The sequence below is a fragment of the Typopeltis vanoorti genome, chromosome 11 (assembly GCF_054136105.1).
Source record: "Typopeltis vanoorti isolate ZY-2024b chromosome 11, IOZ_Tvanoo_1.0, whole genome shotgun sequence".
NCBI classification, from domain to species: Eukaryota; Metazoa; Arthropoda; class Arachnida; order Uropygi; family Thelyphonidae; genus Typopeltis; species Typopeltis vanoorti.
This window is the reverse complement of record NC_143559.1, coordinates 118,880,131-118,892,768: the sequence shown is the minus strand read 5'-3', so window position 1 is coordinate 118,892,768 and position 12,638 is coordinate 118,880,131. Positions and strand designations below refer to the sequence as shown.

General features: G+C 32.6%; 1 protein-coding gene across 2 annotated transcripts in view; it reads right to left on the bottom strand.

Moving 5' to 3' along the window:
- Positions 1-12,638, bottom strand: part of LOC150101994 (leupaxin-like) — a 173,847-nt gene that overhangs the window by 45,533 nt on the left and 115,676 nt on the right. The gene's annotated exons all lie outside the window — the stretch shown is intronic.

Here is a 12,638-nt window from a genome sequence, read left to right as displayed (position 1 = left end):
GCATTGCTAGAACTGCATTGCAATAATACTATTTTTTTTCCTCATCTATCACATGATTCAAGGTATTGTTGCATACTAATAAAACTTCCTAGAAAGTTTTATTACTATGAATTTATTATATTCAAATATTATTATATTTGAATGATAATAATTTCTTGTTAAATTTAATTTAACAAGAAATTATATTCTTGTTTTTATCCTAAAAAGGAAGTGTGCATATAGAACAGATGATTTCATATCAAATTGCTCTAGTATCCCATAATGACAGCACACTTCCTTTTAGATGTGTATATATTGCCTTTCGCATGCTTACACTTGGGTAAAGGATAAAAACAAGAATAAAAATTCTTGCTAAATATGATTACTTTGTAACCAAGTGAAACATGAATATGGCTTCTACCACTGATTTAGTTTCTAGTATCTTCACAGGTCTACTGATGAGGCCTCAATAAAAGTAGAAACTAGTCTAGGTAGTGATCCCTCTCATGATGCATGCCAATATACATATTCAAAAGGAATGTACTACTATGGCAGTTTGATGTGAAGTCATCTGCCTCCATATGCAAGTTGCTTATGTGCTGGTACTTCACATATTCATGGTTGGATAAAGGATAAAAACAAGAACATAATTTCTTGTTAAGTATAACTTTATGGTTCCCATAAAGTTATACTTAACCATCCCTCTAAAGTTTAACAAAGACAAAGTTCCTCTTTCTCATCTAACTCAGTTTCTTACTTTTATCAAAAGTTGGTGATCAATATTCAATCATCTGCACATGCATCGGCCAATTCTGATTAGGAATGATTGTCTCTCTCTCTCTCTCTCCCAAACATTCGGGAGATTCTTATTTATGTACCCTCAAAAATAGTTTTTAATAATATTATTTATTAATATTAATTTCTAGCACATGGCAACATTTTTTAACTAGTAAACCACCGACTGCTATATGTACCTTGTATTCCCATTTCTTTGATTTGCTTATTTCTATGCACTGATGATGTACTGTTATTTTCAGTATGAAATATCTGTACTTTCATTTCATTAAAATTAATTACTGTGGTTATCGTGTATTTGTTGTTTATAATCTACAGTATAATCTATTTGGATTTTGCAAACACATCTGAGAAATGTTACATAGTGATAAACTTCTTTAAGTTAAAGAATTTGAGAGTAAGAAAGTATATGATGGAAATTATATCAATCAGCAGACAGATGCAATGTCTCTTAAACAGATAAAGTAATCTTCAAGGACATAAGAATTTCATCTGTTTCTTAAGAAGTTAGAGACTGCACCATGCATTGAATTCTATCTAAAAATATTCACAAAAATACAATTTCTATTGCTTACTATTAAAGTAAAATATTGGTCATTCGTTAGAAATTTAGTATCCATCTCATGCTCCATAGTCATCAATTGCAGAAATGATTGGTTTGGAGTATGAGATAAATCCTATTTCTAATAAATTTCTAATTACACAATACAGATACTATGTTGTGTCATTTGCTATATTTAGAGAATCAGGAGGGCCTAATCTTAAAAAATCAACCTAAAATTAATAAAGACAACTGCATACCTGTTCAATGAATAACTGCTCTTTGATGATATACAAATTAACAGTGTTGTGTGTGTGTGTGTGTGCAACTAAGGTTACTGTCAATTTATTATAACTAATCCTGCTTGTACTCTTAGCAGAATATTACTGCACTTATTACTGTTGAGTTTCCAATATAAAAAGTCAATATTAAAAAAATATCAAATTTTCTGCTGAACAACAGAAAATGGTATAGTTCTGTTAGGAGAGTGATGAGGAATCAAGCAGATTCCTCATCATTCAGAGTGGACAACAGTATGGAACTGTCAGTTCAATGTTGCAAAGTGTGAGGTCCTGAAATTTGGTAGGCAACAATGGGATGCAAAGTTTACACTTGGTGGAGAAATTTTGGAGAAAGTTGATAAGACATGAGACCTTGGAGTGGAGGTGGATATGGATCTGAAGTTCAGACATATGGCACAAGATGTGAAGTCATCACATCAGATTATGGCAATGATGCAGATCTTAACATGCAGCATCAGGCCTCGTATGAATTATTTTGCACATATCTAGTCTATTGATTTTCATGGTGATGAGGATAAATAGGAGAAGACTGACTGGTCTTGGAGATGTGGGATATGAAAGCAGATTCAGGGAATGCAGTTTGCAAAGCCTTGTGAATAGGAGGAAGGGAGGGAATATGATTCAACATTTAAGTTGGTAAAGGGTTATTGCCAGGTTAATGTGAAAGACATTTTTCATAGAATGGTGGAAGTGGGTATAATAAGGGAACATCTCTGGAAGTATATGAGGATGTGAGCAGGAGTGTAAGGAGCAGGTTCTTTGCATGGGACTAGTTAGCAAATAGAGCGCATTGCCTGACATTGTGGTGAATGCAGATATATTGAATGAGTTTAAAGCACAAGTTGATGGGCTTCATGTGTAACAGTGTGCACCTCTCACAATGAGTCTTTGACTCCATGGAGGTCTTATGTTAATAATAATAAGATGTTGTAATAATGCATGCATGTGCATGCACATGTGGTTAAGATAGACAGACAACAGGTTTGATTTTTAATGTGCATCCAATCCATGAAAGGTTGTAAACTTATAATATATTATACTACAACAAGGCTAAGGGTTAAATAATGTGAAACTTTGCTTTAGAGCCTAAACATGGCACTTTTTCAAGCCTTCAAATAAGCAGTAGAGTGGTGTTCTTACAATGAGTGATAAAATTTGTCCATCAGCTAAAGACATTTACAAATTTTCATGTCTCTAGTGGGAATTCAAAGATTGATTAGAGTGTAGATACTATCTACTTGGTAATTTACTTCGAACTTCCAATATATAAGCAGAGTGGTGGTCTCACACTGGGTAATGAAATTTGTTTACCACCTAAAGACCAACATCCTAGTCCAAAGTAAGATTTGAACTCACAGCTCACTGTTTAGAGTGGTGATACTATTTACTCGACAATTCAGGCCAGTAACTCCGGGAGAAGGCCTCTTAGAATAATGATAATAATATGGCAAACCATGCAATAAAATACAGTAAGTTTTGATTTCTTTATTAAATGTAGAGATTTATTTCAATTTCTATGATTAAAATCCTCCTATCTAAAATATTAATGAGAGTTAAGTGCAGAGAATGTTCACTTGAAGAGTAGAAGACAATTAGTCTTTCATTCTGTTCAAATTTCTGAAAACAAAATTTAAAAATCATAAAGAATATGCAAATTGTCAAAAGAAATTGGACATTTCTCTGATATTTTGCATCTTCCATTTAGAACCATCCACCATACATATAAAAAGAAATTATTCCCCTCCCCCACTTCCTAAAAAAAGGACTGTGAAATATTTAGTTTAAAATAAAATATTGAAGGACTAAATATCTGCATAGGCATGGAGCCAAGTAAAGATCCAAAAAATCTTGGCATAACATCTGATGGAACAGCCTACTAAAAAACTGCAAGCTTTTTTTGAAAAAAGATCTGCCATTATCAGTCACTGTCATTTCCACACATTAAAAGTTAGTCACCAGTGAATATTATGCAAGATATCAGTTTAATATGTATTCATATTAATGGAAATTATAATGATATCTAGTTAAAAGTCTTTCTAAATTGCTGAAAGAAATTTTAGTAATTTTTATCTTCCCAAGTTGGAAAAACTGGCAGATTTGCATTTTCAGAAATGCTCCTACATTATCTAAAATGAGAAAATAATAAATGCCCATTCTCTTTCTTACATAAATACATTATGAAGGTTGGTGGAGTAGTGAGACGAAGAGTTGTAGAGTTGATGCCCTCCCTCGATGAGTCTCTGGACTCCCTGGAGGTGTGATATAATAATAATAATAATAAATAGATAAACATCATCATCATCATATTCCTGATATGTATCCTCAAGGAAGAGGCTTACAGGATAGTATGATAGTAATAATGGAAACTTTTTATGTTGTTTAACTTCAGTTTACTTGTTTGCAGATGATGCAAAGTTGAGATGAACTATGAGGAGTAGAGCAGATGTTGTGACCTTACAGGAAGACTTGAATAGACTGAGTGAATGGACACAGGAGTGGGGATACCGGTTCAATGTTGCATAATGTAAAGTTTTAAAATTTGGTAAACAAAGATGGGATGTAGAATTTACTCAGTGGGGATATACAGGGTGTTTCAAAAAGAATGATCCGATTTCAAATAATTACATTTATTATATAATTTGATATATAATAATTATATGTCAACCTCTGGGCCAAGGCCGTTCACATGGTACAAGTTGCATTTGTTTGTAGTTCGTGGTTGCAGAGATATACAATTTTCAAATCGGGACATTCTTTTTGAAACACTCTATATTGTTGGAAGTAAATGAAATAAGAGATCTTTGGGTGATGGTGGATAAGGATCTAAAATTTAGAGGACATACTGCCAAAATTGTGAGAATTCTGGCAATGATGCAGACACTAACTTGTAGAAGTAAAGAAATTCTTGTTCTATTGTACATGGCTTTTAGGTCACATATTGACTACTGTGGACAGATTTGGTTTTCAAAAAGATGAAGAGATGTTGGAAAGGGTCTAGAGGCAATTGACCAAAATAATTTCTGATCTGTGGAATGTTGAATATGAAAAAAGGTTGAGACGATGCAATTTGCAAAGTCTAGTGGATAGGAAGAAGAGGGGTGATATGACTGAGATGTACAAGTTGATAAGAGGGTTGTTATAGGATTAACATTGAAGATGTTTTTCATAAAATGGTGGGAAATTGGGGGAGAACAAGAGGTCATCCCTAGAAGCTGTGAGAAGCAGGCGTTCTGCATGGAGAATTGTGAATGATTGGAATGCATTGCCTGAAAGTGTGGCGTGCAGATAATTGGAATGTGTTTAAGACACACTATGATGTGTTTATGACAAAAGGGACCTCCTAGATGAGTCTGTGACTCCGTGGGGTCTTAGGATAATAACAATAATAATATAATAATAATAATCTTTATCCCTATTTTCTTATACCTTTTGATTTTACCCCACATAATAAATAAAATGATTTGATATTTCACAGTTAGCAATCGCTGGCATAAAATTGCTGAAAAGTAGAAGTTTCCAGGTTTGCATCTTTATTTACTAAAAATCAACTAAAGGCTTGTCTTCTATGATTCGAGAACTAGAAATCCAAATCTCGGTGAGGCATAGTTTTTTTCTGTTGGTCTCCTGATCTCTGTTGACTAAGCAGCTGTCAATTGCATACAATGCAAATCCTGTTTGCAACTTCAAGTTACCACTAATGTAAGTGCAACAGGAAATTCTCAATTCAATGTTTAGAAATACTGGAAAAATTATTTAAAATGAATACAAACATTTATTCACACAAGCTCTCAAACTGCTCAAATATAAATGGATTTTTTTTTCCATATAACAATTTTTTGCTAACCGGATAGAAAGGCTTATGTGTTCGTCACACATGTTGAATTAGATTTTAACGGTATTACGAACACAGATTGATAAGAAAATAACTATTTATTAACTTAAATAGATACAATGGACACACCCTTCCTCGACACACTGATCACGTCTTCCAGAAGGTTCCTTATCATTTTCAGTTTATAGAAAACCCACACATACAGGGAGATATTTACACAAACAATCACACCATCACCCTTCTCAACAATATGATATCTTAAAAACACTAACCCATAGACCTAAGCAATCTGTTCCAATGACATTGCTCTCACTGATGAACTTTCTCACCTGCGTCACACCTTCCTAACCAATGGCTATAATCCCCATAAGATAGATAAAATACTAAATGCTACCAAGAAATCCCCCCCACTATCTACCACAGAAGACTACAACAAAACTATCACCATCCCATATATTAAAGGCACATCTGAAAAGATATCTAGGCTGCTTAACAAACACCAACTGCACATCGTATTTAAACCTTATGTGAAATTGGCAACTCTCATCAGTTCACCTAAGGACAGATTCTCTCCTTTATCATATCCAGGAGTCTATGAAGTGCCCTGTTCAAAAAAATATATCCGGCACTTTCGCTATGGCAAGTCGGGTCTGGCAGACCATGCTTTGGATACCCCGGCACACAGGATCAATTGTAAAAAAACAAAAGTACTCCACAGAAGCTTCTACAAGTCAGAGAGGTTGTTCCTGGAATCAACAGAAGCCTTAAAACATACTCCAAACCTTAACAAGTATGGCTGTATAAATCTACCAAAGATTTGGTAGATTTATACATTATATTCCTTAAATCCTTCTGTTGAAATTAATTCATATTAATATTTTCCTATTGCTTATAATTCTTGCCATCCTATCATCTGCAAACAGTAAATTAACAAAACTTAAAAACAGTGTTCTCACCACTTATGGAACATTCTGCTTAAGATGTTTAAGCAAATTTAACTAGTGAATGAATCAACACATTATTCTTCATTCATTTTCAGTTCTTACAGTTTAAAGTACAACCTACTGTACATCAGCAATTTATCATAACAAACTGAGATAAACATTGCATACCATGTCTTAACACAGTTTCTCCTTAAGACATATTATAAAATCCAAAACATAACTATCCTATAATACAGTTAATCTATTCATTTCTAGATTCTCATATGCAGTTTTTTAATACTAATATGAATTAGAGCAGTTGAGAAAGGATTACAAACTTTAGGGAGAACAAACAAAGAAAAGGAATATTATGTTTTAATACACAATTTTTTTAAAACCATAATTGCAGGTAATATGAGCTCTAGATAAATCACCTCCATGAAAAAAAGAATTGAAACCAGTTTTCCACAGCATTAATTATAATCAGATAACCCTCTTATTTGGATGGTAACTGGACTTCAATTATAATTATTGCTTTGATTTTAAAAAAGTAAAAAAAAAATCCCACTCAAGAGCACAAAATATCTGAGCTTATGAGTAAGATTTCCTAGCTAGCTAGTTGTCAACACAAAAATTCATCTTCTATATGTTTCCCATTCTAAAAGTTGGAATCACTGATGATGAATTATTCTTGACTAATAATTTTGCTGTTGTCCAGAAATCAAGGTGTAGGATTATTTAATATAAAAATCATGAAATTTCAAATTACAGGAATGTTATTCAGATGTTCCTAACATACTTTGGCATTCATCTTTCTTTCTAACAACTGGATCAAATCCAAATCACCAAAAACCTTTCCAAATTCTAATAGGGTTTCTGTTGACCTTGAAAGTTGGCATAGGATGGTCTGGTTAGAAACATTCCTCTGGATGTATGCATACACAAGTCAAGAATAGCAAGAATGCTACTAAAATAAATCATATATGAAGCATATAAAGATTCCATTTATGTTCCTTTCATGTTTTTCACACAAGCATAAAAAGGATATCTTTGAATTTAAAAATTTGGCCAAGAAAACCAAAAGAGAATTGCATATAAAAAAAATAAAGCTATGCTTACCAATTAAAATTATATATATATATATATAGAGAGAGAGAGAGAGAGAGAGATTTGGAAATAGGACATTACTGAACAATGCAAGCCAGATTCTGCAAAAATTGCCTAAATCAGAAGTGCTTTTAATGATTATAATAAATCTGCAGTCCTTAAGACATCATTATATGCTATTTCAACAAAAAACAGCAATGAAGTAGTGGATAAGAAATGAATTTTATTTAGGTAACAAAAAATACAAAACAAGGTAATATTGAATAAGGTAACAATTGTCACAGGTTAAGAGGATTAAATGAATAACAAAAAGTTGCATCACACTTTTCACATTCACACACCTTGTTATTCTCCAACCTCACCCTTTCTCCCTTCTGAACTGAAAGTTTTTTTCTATAACTGTCATTCAAAAATTTAGACTGATTACTTTTTCTGCAAATCTAGAAAAATCTTCATTTGAGGCATTTTTAAACTAATTAGGATAATATTAAGGTGTCAAACTTTTCTAAGCAACATCATGTTCACTATTAATATATGTAAAAGTGTGTGTGCGTGTGTGATATTTATAATATAACATTAAAAAATACTGTGTATATGTGCATGTGCATACTATTCTCACCATGAAAGATTGTAAATACAAAAATATAGGGATGCTTATTAATTTATTATCAGAACTAAAGCAACAGCAAGCACATTTATATATATATATATATATATATATATATTAGAGATACCAAGCAATTTTATAAGCTAGGTTTTAATCCTTTTTTCCAAGTAAGCAAACAGACAAGTATGTCAAGTTTATGCCTGCAAGTAGTGCAAAACTGAGGCAACTCTTGCAAGTAGTGCTACACTGAGGCAACTCTTACAAGTAGTGCCATACTGAGGCAACTCGTGGTAAAGGTGGAGTAAGATCCAATCACTTTCCTTAGTATTTTTACCCTAATGCAAAGCACATCCCCTTGTGGAGATGTATGATGCTATGCATTAAAGGCAGAAGCCACTACCCAGACCAGTTTCGACCTTTATTGAGGTCTCTTCAGTGGGAGCCAGACCTGGAAATGCTAAGGTTGAAGTGAGCTTATATATTGAATAAGATATTAAATAAGATAAAAAGATATATATATAATTTCAATATATATATATATATATATATATATATATATATTGAAATTTTTATATATATTGCAATACAAATTTGATATTATATTGAAAATAAAATTATATTTATACTTCAGTTAATTTCAAGGATGTTAAAGAAAACTTGCTATTCAATAAATTAGATATTACTCCAGTAAAAACAAGTATTTGAAATCATATTAGAAAAAAAAATTACTGAAATACATCTAAAATGCAAGTACTATAAGAATTGTAATAAATGAGAATGATAAAAAATGAAGAATGGAAGTTTTTATCGTTATTATTACTACTACATGACACCTACAAGGAATCCAAAGACATAAAGGGAGGGCACCTACTCTACAGTTCTCCATCTCCACTACTTAATCCACCACCAACTACAGTTAACCACAACTACTATCAATCACTATCTGCTACCCACCACCACTAATATTTTTTGTCTGTAAATTGAGTGTTTTTTCCAAGGTCGATTTGTCTATATGCGGGATGAAAAACCCAAGTCTCCGGGAGGAAAAAACCCTGCTACCTCCATATGAGATCAGCTAACTCACCTTCAATTGAAAAAACCCATATAAAGATTCCTCTTGTCATGACGAGAATTGAACTTGGCCTTTTCCAATTGAAGAGTGCAATTTACCACCATTCTCCCAATTGCGCTATGGAGGCACTTTAAGTTAAGAGATGTGGTGGATAAGGAATAATAGACCATGGGTAACAGAACAAAAAGCTGGAGAAGGATAATGGATCAGTTAAACAGATAGAAAATTGCCTGTTCTGAATAACACCTGCCTACTGAGTAAATGGAGAGGGGAAAATATGTCTCAGAAAAGGAAGCTAACAAGTAGTATGCTACAGGGTTCTGTTCTGGCCGCTGCTGTTTATTAACATATTTGTTAATGATAATTCATGTGGTCTGATGAGAGATATTCTTCAATTATTTACCAATAATGCAAAGCTGGAGAGTTATAAGGAATAATAAGTAGTGAGCTGTCCACTTTATGCTAGTCCTATTAAAACACAAGCAGCTACTTCCCTTTTACAGCCAAGTTAACTGTAAACTCAATAAGCCTGCTTCTCCTTTTTCATTTCATCTATCTATCTCTCTGGAACAGTCTCCCTCACAGAGTGTTCTCCAACAACTACAAACTTCAACTTTTCAAGAAAAATATCAATAGGATACCTACTCCCTAACCCTTTTCTGCACACAACATTAGTATACTATAGTTCTCCAACCTCTTTGTGTGTGTGTGTGTGTGGAATTAATATAAAAACTGCTGACAAATCCCTTAGAAGATTTATAGAGAATTTTAGCCTTGGATGGCTGAGTGGGATTGCCATTTGAATTTTAATAAATGCAAGATTGTGTTGCACTGGATTGTAGTTAGAATTATGGGATCTGGCACTTACTGATGACAACAGATTAACAGAAGTCTGACATTCCGAGGGCACACAAATGGAGATTACAAAGCACTGTACAGCTACTAGCTGGCCGAGTGGTTAGTGTATCCACTCTCCAGCCAAAAGGCTGCAGGTTTGAATCCAAGCATGGGGCATGGATGTTTGTGATTGTCTCTGAAAATACTAGTGGTGGTGGTGTGCAGTAGATGGCGTTGGTGTAGTTGGTGGATTGAGTGGTGGAGACAGAGAGTTGTAGAGTAGATGCCCTCCCTCAATGAGTCTTTGGACTACCTGGAGGTGTCACTTAATAATAATAATAAGGAGGACAATGGCAAATAAAGGAAATAAGGTAATGGTTACACCACTGAACAAAGCCTTGACCAGATCACACATGGACTATTATGTACAAATTTGATCACCTGGTTTTCACTATGATGTGGAAATTAGAGAGGATACACAGATGATGATTAGAGCAACACCAGAATTCTGGAATGTTAGTTATGAAGAGAAATTAAGAAGACATAACTTGCATGTTTAGTTGGTAGGTGCAAAAGAGGTGATATGATTGGAACATTTAAGTTGGGGAGGGAATTTTATGGTGAGAATGAGAGGCCATCCCTAGAAGTTGTATAAGAAAAAAGTGAGGAGTAAATTTGATTACACAGAATGGTGAGTGAGCAGAATGCAGGAGAGTTGTGAATGCTAGGAGCATAAATAAGTTTAATGTTTAGTATGAAAGATATGTTACTAGTAAGACCTTCTGTGATGAGTTTGTTGATGTCAAGAAAACCTGTTATTAATGATAATAATTTCTTTTTTTCTGAACAATACAGATTTCTTCAACTTATGCAATATGTAGGTAATATATTGTAACAGTCAAAATAACATTTCCTCAATTACTACATTCCTAGGAGTGGTGTGGTATATCTTAAACTACCTTGAATTGCTCTTACAACAGCAATTTAATAATAGTTATAAATTGGGACTGTGTTTACCTGAACACCTGCCTAAATTTCACTTTACTTTTGTTATTCAACTGCCTATTTTTAGGGGGTGTTTGCAAAAGAACAGCATCTATTTGCTCTGTCATACCACTTATCTGTCTGCATGAAACAACTTGAAAATGAATGAACTGATTTTGATGAAATTTAATATTTAAGACTTGAAATTATCAAGCAAAATTAATTTTTATTAAAACTTGGACAACAGTAACCCACCACTTTTCATGAAAAGGCTAAAATATATATTAAAAGATATTTTTTCTTGACCACAGAAGCTATGTAAATTGACTATTTGGGAAATGTTGATCAAGTATCTGAGAAAAAACTATTTTAATACCGCCACACGTGTATTGCACACGTTCAGTGTTGTTTTGTAATTTATAATTAGAATTCTGTTAATGTCTAGTCTGTAACATATTTTGTTAGCTTTAGTTCTTATCATCAGTCCTGTACCCTGAAGATGCCAACAGCTCAAGTTGGTGAAACTAGTTAGTATTAAAATAGTTTTTTTCTCAGATACTTGATCAACATTTCTCAAATAGTCAATTTACATGACTAAAATATATTTTTCATTGCTACATTAATGCCAATAACTTCATTACATGAGTGATACACGATTTGGCACTCGTGATTTTAATTACCCCTCACGATATTAACTGCACCCAGTGCAATGTAATATAACAGCAATGTTATATTGTACATAATTTCCTAACATGTTTACAATTATATCTGATTTTGTTATGAAATAAAAAAAAGATATAAATAAACAAATTAAAATGTACATTGCTTTATTTTTGTTATACACAAATCATTTTAATAAGAAAGATTCTTTATTAAATATTTCTTGAATAAGAAACAAAAAATAAATTAATCAATTAAGGAACTATTTATTTACATTTCCCAGATGAAACTGATTGCACTGTGGGTCATTAGTTGATGTCTTTATCCCATATTTATCGAATTTTTCTAAAGATAGCTTTTTGCATTTGATCTTTTTTTTTTCTTTTTTGTAGTTCCTTATAGCACACCAGTATTCTTAATTCTTGCTATCTTGAAACTTCTGTACTTCCATGTATGAATTTTGATACTCATTTAAATATCTCTGATGGCTATATTAATGATCTTTTAAATAGTAATTTCTTTGAAATTATTATTTATTTTTGTTCCTTCTGGTAAGTTATTGGCTTTATTGCTTAAAGTTACATTGAAAAATATATAATTCAATAAACTTCAATATTATTCATTCTGGTCACTTATGAAGTCTGATTTTTTGTGAAGATATTTCATGTTAGACAAATATGGTAATACAAAAGAAAAAGAAGGAACATTTTAGGAAGTGTTACTTAGATTACTTTTAGTAAGCATGATCTGATTTCAGTTAAATCAGAAGATCACAAGTAAAGCAGTATCACTGTGAACTACCATTACAAATTTGCTACTTTTAGTAGCTCTCTTATCTGCTGCACATACACACAAGGTTAACTATATTACTTGTTTCATTTAAATTAAAGAACTTAATGAGCATCTAAAGGGGAAGGGAAAAAATTCTTATGGATAATGTTCAAAATTTTTATGTATTTTTATGGAAGATTTTCACTAGTGAGCATCTAAATGGCACTC